Below are 16088 nucleotides of genomic sequence, written 5' to 3' on the forward strand. Positions count from 1 at the left end.
CACTGTTAAAACGAGCCATCATTTTGACAGCGATCTCTCTGTCTATTTTGACGAGCCGTCGGCGTCAAACGGGAAAGACGGCGACTCTCTTGTCAACGAGCGAGCGGAGAGAAAGAGAGACGAGAGAAAAAAGAGAGAGAAAGTTCCAGCGCGCCTCGGTTGGCTACCGTACGTCACGTGACACGTTGCTCTCTCAGCAGTTACCTCTCCAGGAGAAAGAGTGGAGGAGGCAGAGCGGCAGAGGCAGAGGCGCCACCGCGCCAGAGAGAGAGAGAAAGAGCAGAGGGAGCGAGTACTGCCGGTACGCCGGTACATTCCAACGTGTTTCTTTGAGCTTTGTGCGTGCTTCTTCCATGTCGGTTTGGTGCGCCATTTTGTCTTTTTTTTGCGTGGCGTGCGAGTGCCTGTGCAACGCGCGTGTGTGCTTTGGAGCTGCAGCCTCAAGTCGAGTGCACGGGTAAAGGTGAGTGTACTGTTCTACTTATATACTACTTTCGTCTGTTTACACCTTCGACTGTGCACTGTTTAACAAGGCACTTCGTTTGCGTGTAGCAAAGAAGCAAGCTCTAGTTTTCGCGCGTTGTGGAGGCGACTCCCATCGCGCGTCTCTTCTGGTTTTTGCGGTATGCATTCGAGCGATGTGCTTTCGCGCCGAGGCTGAACCACGTGCAGCAATTTTCAAGCGTCAGCTTGCATCTAGTGTGATAAAAAGAAAAAGAAATGAATAAAAATGTTCCAGTGAAAAAAAAAAAAGCTCAAACGTTCCAGGAATATTGGCGCGTGTTTTTTTGAGTAGAGTGCACTTTTCGCGCACTTTCGATGGCGATTGAAAGTGGTTAACGGTGCGAGGACTGGGATCGAGTGGAGGAACTCTGTACGGCCGAGTACGTTCAGAGCAATTAGTGTAAGACTTTATTTAGTTGTTTCTTTTTGCTTTTCATCTGTTCGTTCGTATACATGCGCTAATGCTGATCATGATCATCTGCAACTCTGACGACTTGCATAATGTGGATGCTATAGTCGCTAATTCGTAAAAGTACACGTCAACTATAAATTAATAGTTTTTTTTTTTTGTCTTGTAGTGTGGCTTAAAACTGCATCTCTTGTGCAATTTACTCTCTCTGTTTCTTGATCGTTTCCCGGCAAAGGATGCAGACGTTGGTATCCGATAGCGATTGGCCAGCTCTATTCTGATTCACGAATCGCAATCGAAAGTGACCTTGTAACATGCAAACGGGAGCAGGGGCGTAGCCAGAAATTTTTTCAGGGGTAGGGGAGAGGGGGCGCACCGCCTTCATTTCGGGGGTTGGGGGCACCTCCTTGAAATGGTCATTTCTCGCTCTGTATGCAAAAGAATTTCGGGGAGGGCACGGGCCCGGTGTGCCACCCCCTGGCTACGCCACTGAACGGGAGCGCTGAAGCATTGCGAAAAAAAAAAAAAGACCAAGACGCGAAAGACGGAGTTGGTCTTGAGAAGCATTACACCAAGAGCATCCACGCGCGTGCCCCGACTTTGAATTTTTTTCATAGAAAACTTAAAAGTACCGCCTGTCAAACGAGCAGCTGTCACTGCGTAAAAGTGGAGAAACTGGATTAAATTGCAATATTCTCGACATGTGTAAGGATTTAAAACACAGCAGGGTGAGGAGGAGGCTAAGGGATTTGTCAAGTGCTTGCAAGTTAGTATGCCAGTTACTGCATGTAACTATCGAATGGATGTGATTGACTGACTGCTAATCGCTCCAATCATTTCAGGTTCACAGGACAGGTCTGAAAGGTCAACCTCAATCATATTTGGCTGTGGATATCACTGCAACTTTGGCACTCGACCAAGCGAGGTATGTACTCAGTATCTCGAAATTTTTTTTTTCTGCGTGTTTTAACATTGCTGAGGACATGTGTGTATCATTTGTAAAGAAAGACCAGACTCTAAATGGGGTCTTCTGAATTAGTACCTCAAGTTTAATGTGCAGGCCAACTGCCTACATGCACCCACGCCACAGCTGCGACGTATTGCCCCACTGTCAGCGCATAAGCCTTCTGGCATAGCCGTATATCAACCTCAAGCATACTTGGCTGTGGACGTCACTGCAACTTTAACGCTCCGCGAGGCGACGTATGTATTGAATATCTCTGGAATTTATTGTCTCCGTGTTTTAAAATTTCTGAGGACACGTGTGTCGTTTGTAAAGACAAATCAGACCCTAAATAGAGTCCTCTGAACTAATACCTCAAATTTAACGTGCAGGCCTACTCACCCCATGCACCCAAGCCACAGCTGCAACACGTTGCCTCGTCAGCGAAGTCAGCTCATAGGCGCATACTTCTAAAGTATATTTCATGGAAACACATCTCAATGTCATGATTTCTTGTCACATTTGTGAGACTGCAGTGCAGAACTTGTACAAATATGAAAGACACTACAGAGTTCATTCAAATGTTCATAATGTTAATGTAGCATGTGTAAATCAGGGCTGCTCGAAACATTTCAAAACATTTAGTGCACTGCGTGTGCATGTTTCACGCAGTCATGTTGGAGATGATATTGCTCCTGTGTAATCTGGACAAGAATTTAGATTTCCTCATATATTTCGTGATGTCAAGTTTTCTTTTTTTTTTTAAAGATGTTGGGCACGTTAAGAAGCATATTTCTTCTAGTGTTGCCACTGCCTGTTGTTTTGTGAACTGTAAAAAAGTGTTTTCAAGTGCAAAATCATTCACGTCTCATGTAAGTCGCTTTCATGGCAGCATTGTGTGTCCAAGACGGAGTGTGGCACAATGTGAGGAAGATCTTGCAGCACCTAGCAGTGCAGGTCAAGATTTAACCAGTGTTGATGTTTAACAAATTTCAGGGCATGATGATGAGGTTTGTAAAAGTGGACGGCTGCCACAAGTGCGCATGTAGCCTATACTGGAACTTAGTGGTCTAGATGCGATTCATGGCAGAGCTCCTGAAGTGAAGCAAAATGACCTTGCAGAATTACGGTTTAGAGTATGTGTTTATCCCTCCACATTATGAGCAGCTATTTCTGTTACTAGAAATAATACACGGGTTGTTTGTGCAACTGTGGGCTCTTTTTACATTTTATATTTGTTGTTACACTCCATGCTTACTTGGGAACATTATGCATCAGAGCATATACATGTAGCTAGTTCAGCATGCGACAAATATGGTCACATTTGCTGCTCAGCATCTCTATCTGGTGTCCTTTGATTTCATCATACAGTGTCTCTCACACAATGCAGCATAGTTTATACATTTCCGGCGTTTCACATCTGAAACCCGAATATGTGATTGGCATAGTTTATGGCGCATGGATTTATTGTCATTCTCTTTTTGTTTACTCCAGGTACATTGGACAGATCAACCGGACCAAAAGGCACCGGGGTAAAAGAGAAGGGAGCGGAACAGGACCAAGGGTGCTCAGCCTTATCAAAGTGCTTTGAATAATAAATGTGCAAGTATTGACAAAAGCTTTCGTTGCATATTTTTATTAGGTACTACCCATGTCGAGTGATGGTCGCATGGTGAGGTAGACCACTCTACAGTTCATAGTGACACAGAATACACTTGATCTCCTGGGCCATCATACTAACAATGCAGCTGCATTTCATGTTGAGAGCCTCTTGTCACCTCGCAGAGAAAATGCTACATTGATGGTCTCATAATAGCATTGACAAAAAGACGTACAGGTCGGTTTTATTTTGAGTTCACGAAAAAGATGTCAAAATGAAAGAACACCGTCATTTGCAAATGACGGTGAAATGTTATCAATCTGACAGGTCGGTTGTGTTTTGAGTTCATGAAAAAGACGTCAAAATGAAAGAACACCGTCATTTACAAATGACGACCTTCAGTTATTTTGATTGTTACATTTTATCAATTTGACGGTTTGCTTGTATTTTGAATTGACGGGAAAGACATCAAAATGATAAAATATTACCATCATTTGAAAATGACGGCCTGCCATCATTTTGACGGCCATATGCTTGGAAATAGAGCTGCCAGGATATTTCCCGTCATTTTGACAAAAAATTTTTTACAGTGTACCTCGAAAATATGGCCCTGTCATCTTATACCCGATCATTGATAAAGGGCTTTTGTTCTGCTAACGTAAAGACTAGCCTAAATATAAAATAAAAGATCGAAGTTCCCGACAAAAGTAGTATATCTGAGGAGTATTCGTAACATATCTTTTACTTAAATTTGCCAAAACATCGATGCTTCTCAATGAAACTAGCACAACGACACCTTTGAAGAAGTACCTGTGCCAGAAAATTACCAATATTAAATTAGTAGGGGGTGTGTGAGGCAAACGCCACTTTTACTTCGCCGTGTGCTGAAGTTTCATCGTGTCAGATTAAGATGGCGGAAGTCTGGCTTCTTTTTTCAGGCATCATTTTCACTTCAAGTTTTATTCAAATCCTCGTTGGCTGCGCCTGACAGATACTGGATAGGGTTGCCGTTGGTGGCTACTTCGGCCAAATCGGCTACATTGCGACCCCGTATGCGACAAGTAATTCACATTGGCTCTGTGGTTACTGTGCGGCTAGTTTTGAACTTCAGTACTGGTGCATTTATTGGCCTTTTTTCTATTATATGCCTATGAAATATACTGTTTGCAAGCTTCTTTGTCCTGTAAGCCAATGCGCACACTCGTACTCTCCTCAACGCTAACACGCTTCTAACCACTGTCATACGTAGCCAAGGAGGCGGGGGGGTGCTCAAATAAGCCCCCCACCCACCCCCCGAAATTTCTCCAGTTTGCATTGCGCCTATATACACGCGCACATACAAGCGCACGCATGAACATAAATAATGGTTGAACCCACCCCAGTAAAAAAAATTCTGGCTGCGCTAGTGCCACTCACGGTGGCCGCCATCTGTGCTGGTGCTGCGCGCAAGTTTCTAATTCTGGTGCCCAGGGCGTGTTCTCTTGTGAAGTTTACAAAAAGATTGGGGGGACGCCTAAGCTTCGCCTTTAAGAGTTGAACGCGATAGCGATATTCTGTTCCTAGTGCGCAGTTCGAACACTACGAGTGTTTAACAGAATGCGCGCACTAAAGTGTCTGCCTTATGTAATGGGTAGCATGCTTTAAACCAGGAGCAATTATGCGCGAGAAACTTTTTCGAAGTGCGATGCACCCACTACGTGGTCCTAAGGGAATACGCGCAGTAATGTGCGTGCCTTTTGTAATGGGTGGCTCTCTTTAAACCACGAAGTCGTTATGATATTGACATGGTGTGACGCCCGATGGCAATGTACGCTTGTACCACGCAATATTACTGCGATATTACATCTCGTACTGTGACACCTGTATACAGGACGCGTATTTTTGGGAAGCATGAAAGTTACTTTCAGTGCAGCTCCAAGCAGAAGCGTGGCTGTGCTGGCGAAATGTAAAGATGGTAGAAGGGTATCCCAGTTTTACAGCGAAAGCTGTTATGAGATCATTTCAGCGGCCGTTTTTGGCGCCGTAGTTGTCCGCTGCCGCCGCCACCGCCGCCGCCGGTGTCTGTAACCACTATCGCTCGAAATAAAAAAAAAGAAACTAAATAAGAAAAAAATTTCCGGGATAGAACGAGGTTCGAACCTGGGCCCTATGGGTGGAAGCCCAGTATTCTACCTCAGAGCCAGGCCGGTGCTAGAAACTGCTTTGCAAAAAGACCCTATACAGGCTTCATGTCGAGAAAAAAACCACATTAACATAAGCAATGTAGCGTCGTAGAAGAGTAAAAAAAAGCACCAAGCGTCGCACAATGCGAATTCTGTAACCAGGCGTCACACAATGCGAATTCCGCAACGAGTAGGCTGTTGAATGCTTCCAACCCCTTACAAAGGGCTCCGCATAATTCTTCACCGTCATCAGGCACAGCATCAACAAAGCGCATAATGCTTTACATGCGTTTAGCAGGTACCACGGCTCTCCGTAGAATGACGAAAGATGGCATAGTGCCTGCTTCCCTACTTCTCAAAAATTACAATGATTTATAGCGTAGTGTGTTCCTCGCAAGTGCACTTGTATTGGTTGCCAAGGAAGCCCATAAGCGCACGATCCATTTCCTCGGGGTCTCAGTAAAGTTCTTCGCCCCCCCCCCCTCTCTCTTCCACGTCAACGTATCTTATACAGCATGGCGAGAGAGGGAAATAGCGACCGGGCGTCACTCAATGCAAATTGCATAACTCGTGGGCCGTTTAAAGCTTTCAACCCATTACAAAGAGCTGAGCCATAATTATTCATCGTCATCAGTCGTCGCGTCAACAAAGTGCACGTAATGCAACAGACGTGTAGCTGGAACCTCGCTTCTCCGCAGAATGACGAATAATGGCTTAGTAGGTGCTTCGCAACTTCACAAAAATTGTGATGTATGGCGTAGTGGGTACCTTGCTAGTGTACTTGTATTAGTAGCCCCAAGAGAGCTTACAACGAGCTCTAGAAACGCCGCTCTTCCAGCTTTCGCTGTGACTGTGCAGCGCAGGCCTGGCGTTTTTTTTTTTTTTTTTTTGTGGTCTGGTTCGATTTAGACGGCTCTCATGTCCGCAGAGGCGCGATATTTAGCTCAGACAGTTGGTCTGAGGAGGGTAGCTAAAAGGGTAGCGTGCGTACTTCAGTGCGGAAGCCCCGCATAAAGAGTAACGATTGTGAATGCAATGTGATTGGTAGTGCATATATGAAGGAAACGTGAATGGTTCTGCGCGCCGCTTCATTATTCAACCTATAACTGTACAGAGTTTGGTACCTAACATGGACTACAAGGTTTTCAAAATTAAGTTCTAACTTTGGAGTTGTAACGACCAGCGTTCTTTTCTCGTAGGTATCAGCACCGACGCTTGCTTCTGGCAATTCACGAGATCGGTCTGGCGGTCCCCCACCGAAAGAGAGCAAGACCAGTATTGGATAAACGACAAGAAGCTACGGAGCCATTTCACATCTACTTCGCTATCTGCCTGTGTGGACACTGTGTCGCCTGCGTAGCACTTGCAGCGGAGCTCTTGAAGGCGTGGCATAACCGTCGGAGACAACGCATGCAGTTGCTTCATGCAGCAGCTATGACAGCAACATAGCCGTGTTGACTAAAGATTCCACGCGTCTTTGACCGAGAGTGACAATGTGGGTTGTTGGTGTTGCATGAAGCAGATAATAGTTGGAGCACTAGTTGGCACTCGAACAAAAAAAGAATCAGGATTGTACACACACTCACACAGTGCACTTCTAGTAACCACAATATTTATGTGATGACAGGCCATTCAAACTAAAATAACAGAAAACACAAATTCAGTGTTAGGCTAAGCCATTCCTAGCTCTCCAATGAAGAACGTTTTCCCAGTGTTCTAGTTATCTATAAGGTTAGACTACTTGTGCCAGCGACCTTAGAACCATTACAAAGCTCCTTGTCATGAATTTAAGGGAAATTTTGAGATATTCACTTTTGTGCATATATATTTTCGAAAAAAAAAATTGAAATGATGTCCATTTATTGTATATTTTCACACAATTGTAAAAGTGAAGAATACAAACAGGTGACGACAAAACGCTATTCGGCGAATATACGCCCAGAACTGGAACACGCACCCTATAGAATGATGACTGTAGAAAAATAGCGCGGAACGGAGCAGCGTGGAACGTGCTTGCCTTTATAGAAGAAGAGAAAACTTAGGCGGCATAGAGGGCTGGGCGCACGCGCACGCTGGTGGTGCGGCAGTTCGTCTTGCAGTATTGGCAATAAACGGACGCCTCTCCTTTACGTCTCGGGAAAAATGACGGCGAGCACGTACGCTCGTGGTCGATTACCAGATCTGCGGGTGAAAATTGTATACATTTGCAGATGCCTCATCGTACTGTCCAGCGTTCGCGCTTGTGCTCGCGTATATTCGGGAATGTGCACTACCACGCGCGCTGCGCAAGCAATTTCATTACAACATTCCGAAACACTCGAGATGGTTAAAAACACAGAGGTGCGGCCGGCGCCGGATTATATGACGTATAATAGTTTAGCCAGCGAATTCCCATCTAGATGAAGAAAAAAAATAAGTGCGCGTGTCCACATGCACCCGTTTCCAATTCTGTACTCCGGTAATATCAAAGGCATGCGCTAGAAGGGAGAAAAGGGCTGCTCCCACACCTTCTATAAATTCAGCCATGGCTTCAAACTTAACATATCTGATGTCCAGGTAACCAGGTACAACCAATATTAATAATTGTTGAGCTTTTAGGTGCGAAAACCACGATATGATTATAAGGCACGCCTTAGTGGAAGGCTCCGGCAATATGGACCATCTTGGATTGTTTAATGTGCAGTGACATCGCACAGTACATGGGTCTCTAACATTTCACCTCCATCGACATGTGACCCGCCGCGGCCGGGATTGAACCGCGACCTTCGGGTCAGCAGCCGAGCACCGTAACGGCTACACCACCGCGGCGGGCGTTTTCTTGTTTTTTTTTTCAGTTGGCATGCACGTTGTTCATTCATAACTCGATCTCCATCTGTTTTTAATAAATCTAAAGCCCCTTAGATGCCTCATCAAACGTGAAAATTGACTGTCGTCTTCAGCGGCGCCAGCGTACCGTGGTGTCGGCCTCAACACGAGTGATGCAAGATATCATCACAACGTGACGACTTCCCCATATGACGTCTCCATGACATCGCTATGTCATCACATGATGACGTCATCACATGATATTGTCGCTTGGTCAAAGGTGGGCCGATCACAGAGGCAGTGCAGAACTATGTCAGATGCTGAAAGCTTAGAATGCTTCGGATCCTGGACGCAGTGCAACACCATGCACGTTAGGTGCAGAAAGCTTTCGGAGGGGGGGCGCGGGAGGATCATTATATCGACTGAGGAGAAAAAGATGGCTTTCGCCTTCGAGTCCTCTTAGGCTTATGCACAAGTCACCCTGTGAGTTTTTCTAATGGCAATCCCACGAGTACCGCATCTATCGTCACATAATTGGCACCTATATGGTTGACGCTGCACAGGCTGTGTGACTGCAGTTCTTTCCTTGCAGTGAGCTTCGAATGAATGTGGACTTCGGTGACAGTTTTTTTTAATGCTTACTAGTTGACATTTCGATGATTTGCAACTAGTAAGGATAAAAGACGGCACCAAAATTGTCCGAGAACCTGTGTGCTCAACCTTGCAGCGGTCGTGTTTACTGTTTCCTTTTTGTTTTCGAAGAGAAGTGGAAGGCAAATTGTACTTTTGAAGTTGTGTCGATGTGTTCTTCATTATGCTAGTGCATACAACTCCGTGGATTCCGCATGTGTCATCACGCATTCGGCACTTCAGTGGCCCTGCCGCTTGTTTGGCTGATGCTGTGACTGCTATCTGTGTACTGCTTATTTAATTCGCGTAGAAGTTGTAACGGAAGGTGTACTTTTGGTGCTGATTTTCTTTCATTCTTACTAGTTGTGATCTTTATCACTTTTTCATGCGCCTTCAAGCGCAGAGCACCTCAGTGATCCATAGGCGCGTTGGCGCCTATGTCGGTTTTGACTGTACTTCTTTTTTTTTTCACATATTAGCACCGATGAACAACCGTGCGCCTTCCCTTTGTGTAATTTTTTACCCTGTAGGTTCATCACTGTTTTATATTCAGCACCAAAATTTCGGCTGAGGTGTGAAATGAAATGTACCTCTCTCAGAAACAAGAAACAGTGGGACAATGACATTTTGCATGTTAACTTATTAGTAGTGGCATTAATCCCAACCTCAATGATAGGATTCGTACATTTATCTCACAAAAAATATTTTCCTCACTTGTAATGTGCCGTGAGAGAAAGACTTGGCAATCAATGTTTTTTTTTTCGTAAGTATACTCAAACATTTTTTGAAAATTTAAGCTTCAGACAATTTAGAAGGAGTTCTCTCAAGTACAACCTTAGAAAATTTCAGCGCAGTTGGCGCGTAGTTTTCTAGAAAAGCTACATCAAGCTTGGATAATTGTTTAAAAATGATCATGAGAAAAACGCACTTTACTTTTAAAAACACGTGCGGAAAGTGCTCGCAAGATAAAGCAATGCCTAAGCCACTAAATCACTCCTAGTGGGAAAATTTGTAATCAAAGCTTGCGAAAATGCCAGGAAATTAATATATTTACCCGATCTAGCCATATTTGTTATAAGTCATAAGGAATAAATACACGCTGAAAGAATGATGGAAAACGACATGTCAACTAACCCTCGCAACCATCAGGAGGCGCGGCTTTTAGAGCCATTGCTAAATAGCTTCGAGCGCTCCAACGCGTTCGCCAATGCACGGTTCTGACCCTCATACAGTGTATTACTTTTTGGTAATGAAATAAACAAATCGCTTTTGTCGTCGATTAACATACTATACTCCCTTAAAAAATCTTTTACGGCGTCTTCCGCGTTACGGCTCCATGATTTGAGACCCTGACTGACAAGCTTTCAGTTGTACAAAACAAACACGCGCCATAAAAAATTGGTTGTCAGTAACCTTAACGCTTCCGGGCACACAGATCCGAGTAGATGATGGAAGCTGCAAGGGAAGTAGCGACATCTTGTGGCGCTTTCCTTCAAATAGAAACACATAAGATTTTTTTTTTCATATCGTCAGTATTCACGTCGATACAAAATAATAAAGTAATTTGAGGTAATCATTATCTCGCTGCACTCTTTACAACAGCAGTTAAGCAAAACGTGTAAGTTACTGCAATATTTCCTTTCTCTGTTAGGTTCTGCTCCATCCCCTTACAAAAATGCTTATAGAGGTTAATTAAGGCTAAATTGACTTTTCTCTATAGGATTTATTGTGTTTAAATTGAGCGGCAATGACTTTTTCTATTGAGTTACACAAGGATATGGGCCACCGTGTTTCTATTGAAACTCATATTGCGTGTCAATTTAGGCGTCTTTTGTGAGCGCCAATTGAGCGCCAATTGACGTTTTCTATGAGGTACACAAGTGATATTGCCACCGTGTTCTATTGCAAAATCATATTTTGCGTGTCAATTTAGCGTCTTTGTGAGCGCCAATTGAGCGCCAATTACTTTTTCTATTGAGTTACACCAGGTACATTGGCCCACCGTGGTTTCTATTTCTGAAAATCATATTTTGCATGTCAATTAGGCGTCCTTTGTGCCGAGTTCAAAATGAGGCTATGAGCCAGCTATTGACTGTGTGTACTCAGTTTCAATTGAAAGTTTAGGGGAGTGTATATTCAAACCCTTATTGTGTTCAGTAAAAGCATCTGGTATGCAAAGCGCGTTACGCAATTGTGAAAAAATGGTGGCTGAGTTCCTCCGCGTTTAGGAACGTAGGCTATTTGCGACATTTCTTGAAAACTAGCCACTTAAATGTTATGTTTTAGAAGTGGTACCCAATAATATACATTACATGCTATCAGTGTATTTTTAAGCATTTGCTAGCCATAAGGCTGATCATTCGAATTTACTGTGCCGAACATGAAAGAAATTCTGCATGCCGCCTTCAATGCTTTGCCCTAGCGAGAGTTTTCCTGGCGTGCGCTGATGTTTCAATGGTTCAATCGTACGAACAAGGTAAAAACTGGGAGAGAAGTCGCAAATTAGTACACGGGCCCACTATTCACATGAACGACACCATACACGCACATGTACTGTGATGCCGATGTTGTGATTTTCTTCACTGTGTAAGCTGGCAGCTGACCTTCGGTGTTCTGTAAAGTGTTCAAGCCAAATGTAAAACACAGATCTGTTAACATCTACATTATTTTATGAAAACTCCAATAGAGACGAATGCCATCATTAGTTGGCGTTGCGCCTGTTTCCGAATAACCAGGGCGAAGCCTGCCTGTAGAAATACAAAAAAAGAGAGAAAAGTTGTCATAAAAATGAAATAGGTAAAGAGGACGGTTTAATAATGTAAACCACAATAGTTACGTAGTAGCATACTGATAAAACATCCAACGCACAATACTTTTTTTCGAGGTTTCATACTTCGAATAGAACGTACGAAGGCAGTGAAAATGATAAACTTAACCATTCAAAGATAATCAACAGATGCCGTGGTTTGGAGATCCAGCAAATACATAAAATGTTGATCGCACATCAAGGTGACGGTGTGTACTCATGCAAGCTTTGCAGAAGGAAGCCACGATGGAGTCGTTCCATTTTGCCGCAGGAAAGTTGCGATGCTGGGTCTGATGAACAACCGTTCCGCCGAAACAAACTCCATGTACGGCCACAATTGCAGCACTGAGCGAAGTAGCTTCTTCTTCACACTTTCGCTGATAGCCTGTGTAATCGCGGTACTCGCTGTCCACGAAATCAGAGCAAGAGAGGATCGCAAGTGCCGAACACGACCACACTCGCGACGCTGGTGAGCAATTCTGAAGAAGAAAGTGCGGCGCGGAGGGATACACAAGAGCTAAAGTGACCGTCAGAAATTTACACGGGTGTAACTCCCAATAAATTCTGGCGAAGCTTATTTGTGAACTAAATTTCAAGTATTCATGGCGCAATATTAGCACCCTATGAAATACAGATTGATCTTTTCCGCGTTATTTTCTTGATCGCAACAGTAGACGGGCCTCCTTGCACCTGTGCAGTGGAAGTTTCCGACATGCGTTCTCCGAATTCTTCACCCCTCATGGTCCCCCGCCACGTGCAAAGAATACCGCCCGCGACTTACCAGACAGGTGAGTTTCGGAACAAATAGGGCGCGCCTTTTCCCCCACGGGGAGAGCGGCTTAAAAATGCACGACCATTGAAGGGACGCGTTCGTCGAATCCCGCAGTCCTTTCGCGTAAGCTCGGCTACACGACGTGCTCGACCCGCATTTTTATCGTACTTCTCATGATAAATAGTAATAAAATAATAATAATAAGGACATGCTTGTCAAAGCATTGAATACACATTCCGATAAACATTGCATCAACGGTATTTTTGCTAATCTCGGAAGGCAAACTTTTAGCGCATCATTGAAGCAAATGCAAGTGTCGCACTTGACCGCGACACGATCCGTCATAGCGGGTCATATGGCTACGCATGTTTTTTGACAATTCATGGTGAGAAAAACTTTGATCTTGCATTCAAAGAACTGTTAACTTCCCCTTTACCCCGTCGACAGCCGCGGGGACCAGCAGCATCGATCTTGCGACCTTCGATCAAAGCACCTAGCTCGCTTAATTTTCGTTTTTTTTTTCGTTGCTTTTTTTAGTACTCAACAACGAAGAAGAAAGGGGGGCGGCCGGGAGGGAGGCCCTGCGGTGAAACTTGGCCCTGTACCTAGGAGATGCCCTGCACATGCGTGCTTCATGGTGCTTTTTGTAGCTATATAGAACATTATTATATATAACAAAAATCTCATTACAGTACAATTGGGGACATTAACACCTTGTGATGCAAAAAATAAGCGTAAAATGTCATATCGAAGCCTAGAGAAGCATAAAACATAAATACTTTAGGTAGCACTGCTGCTATAAGTTGAGAAGTCTCAGTAGCCGGGTCATAATGCATACGTTTGAGTTCGAGTCACTTAGCACTTAGGTTGTTTTAAAGACATTTACTGCTCTAAGTGTGAGTAAATTGGCGCTTAGAGTTTTTGAAAGGTCAATTAAATGCGGTAATGTTTGTGATCATTGTCCCTTAGTTTTTTTGAAAGTCAATTAAATGCATATACAGTGGCGGGTCAATTGACACTTAGTTTATTGAAAGTCAATTAACGCGTATACAGGTTTTCATTGGACAAAACACTTTTTTTTGAAGTCAATTTAATGCGTATAAGTGTGGTAAATTGCGCTTGTCTTACCTTTAGGTCAATTGAATCTGTACCGAGTGCCCATAACAATGCGGTGAATTGACCTGCATTGACTCAATACATGCTCGGTTCCAGGTCAATTAAAACTCAATCTGCATTTTTGTAAGGGTCAGCTGTCACTGGGACACTTGATGGGAACATATCATGAAAGTATCAATAAATGTAATAGTGATGTGTAGTGAATGGTGTTTGAAAAGGAAAGGAGACGTTTACCTGAATGTGATTTTTTGCTTTGCATAAGACTTGTTAATGTCTGTTTCTATGTGGCATCTGCAAGTGCACCTGATTTTATATCTGTATGATTGTATTTTCGGTTATGATCTTCTCTTGTTAGACTCTCCAAGGAAGCAGAGGCATTCGTCAGTCATTAGAGCCTTTAGCCCTGCCTTCCGCCTTTGTAAAAACATAATAAAAGCTTCACTTCAAAGAAAAAAAATGTCACAATTTCGGATAAAGTTCTCACAAAAAGTTGGAATGTTACAAGAAGAACGGCAAACAGCCGAAAACATGCTGCGCGCTGTTCAAACACAAAGGACACATAGCGAGCGCGAACTAACTGTCACAGCTCGACACTTCCAGGACGCTGCTCAAACTCAAAACAGGACGCTTGAAAAGAACGCATAGGTATACACAGGACGAGCGCAAACTAACTGTCCAGTTGTTACTTGAAATAGACCCTATTTTGGCTCTTCTAGCTAACGGTTCACTCAGCGCTGCAGCGAGCGAAGTGGCATTCGTACCATCTATACCTTCACGATGTCCCTTTCATGATACCTGAAAATTTTGCCGTATTTTGTTGCATGTGTGCAGCGTTTTATCTTGCGACCAGTGTTGTTTTGTTATTAGGGACTTTTAGCTTGTAGGTCTACTCTTTACGTTACCCTGTTACCGGATACCGGATGAAATCTGCGCATGCGCGAACCTTACGGAACGTAAGCTACTCGCCGCATAAGCTTTACGTTTGCGGCCCTGTCTCGCAAATCCACCTTCGTTCGAGGCTACTCGCGATATCCGCTTTGCGGAGACTGCAGCCGCCGAGATAAATTAAGCTGAAGTGCGAGCGTCAATTGCGAACACCTCGTTTCAGCCGGATCACCGAAGCTAGTGCGACCTAGAATACCGAAGCCGTAAACGTGAGAAGCCTAAAGCACCTGACAGGCTGCATAGGTGGCGCCATCTAGCGGGACCAAGGTGAACCAGGCAAGCACAAAATTGTTATCGGGAATTTTACTTCCAATGTAAATCAAGGCAGTAATGTAAATGCCTTGTAAATGCCTTGCCTTTACAATAATTTTTTTCCATCAAATACACTAAACGAAAACAAAAATGTTCATCAGCAGAGTGTGACGTTGGCCGAGTTAGGGCATAGCTTAATATAATATTTGTGGCGCAACTCAGACAAGCAAGGAAAAAAAGAGAAGACAGGTCCATGGCTGTTGTTGCACGAAGCGTCACAAGATGTTTGCGTATACCGGGATACTGCACACGCTAAAAACTTCTCTTATGATTTTGCCGCAGCGTAATTCAATATTACCTAAGATAAATGTAGCTTAAATGCAGTTATCATCACCATTTAGTGGTTTGCGCAACCGTAAAGGTTACGTTTACGTACGTACGTAAACATTACGTATAGCGAGCTAAAACTTTTTTAAAACATCCGTTCCGGTAACACGGTAAACGCCAATCCGGTACTGCAGTAACACGGTAACGTTAGAAAGTTACGTACAAGCTAAAGTCCCTTTTGGGTGTGCTTGTTTTTTTTTTCGTTGTGTGCGAGCTTAATTGTTCCTTACGAAGCGTCGCACTTGCTCAAACGAGTTTGACTGCCCTTGATGCAACGCTTGATTTTCTGCGGCATTTCTCTACGTAAAAAAAAGACGATGTCCAGTATGCGCTGTACTCAGGGACAACTTATCCTGACAGAGGAGCGAAGGCTACGGAGGCGGGACTTCGCACGTTCGAGTTGCTCCGGAGTAGTACGGCAGCTTGCGGCTCATTTCGGTTTGCCCGCTCGCATCGCTAACGTGTTTAAAAATTATATACACGAAAAATGTGAACGGCAGAAACCTTTCCATTGTTCAGTGTACATTTTGCTGTCATATTAAGAGCATATTTTTCTTGGAGACTAAACATTGCGTTCGCGACCGCACAGTGACCCCACAACGCCATGGAAGCCATGTTACTTTGGAAAACGGGCGTGTTTAAAATGTGGTGCGTCTAAGAAATGGAAAAAAGAAGAAAGACATTCTTGGGAAAATGAACAGTAACTCTATTTTACCTACGACTTCCCGCACTGTCTGAGTCTCATAATAAATCAACC

General features: G+C 43.9%; 1 long non-coding RNA gene across 1 annotated transcript; it reads left to right on the forward strand.

Moving 5' to 3' along the window:
- The first annotated feature begins 248 nt into the window (after window positions 1–248).
- On the forward strand, window positions 249–3459 carry LOC119400795 (uncharacterized). Its single transcript, XR_005185234.2, has 3 exons — window positions 249–463; window positions 1756–1838; window positions 3351–3459. It is a non-coding gene; the product is annotated as an uncharacterized LOC119400795 (long non-coding RNA).
- The last annotated feature ends 12629 nt before the right edge of the window (window positions 3460–16088 follow it).

Source organism: Rhipicephalus sanguineus, chromosome 7 (genome assembly GCF_013339695.2).
Source record: "Rhipicephalus sanguineus isolate Rsan-2018 chromosome 7, BIME_Rsan_1.4, whole genome shotgun sequence".
NCBI classification, from domain to species: Eukaryota; Metazoa; Arthropoda; class Arachnida; order Ixodida; family Ixodidae; genus Rhipicephalus; species Rhipicephalus sanguineus.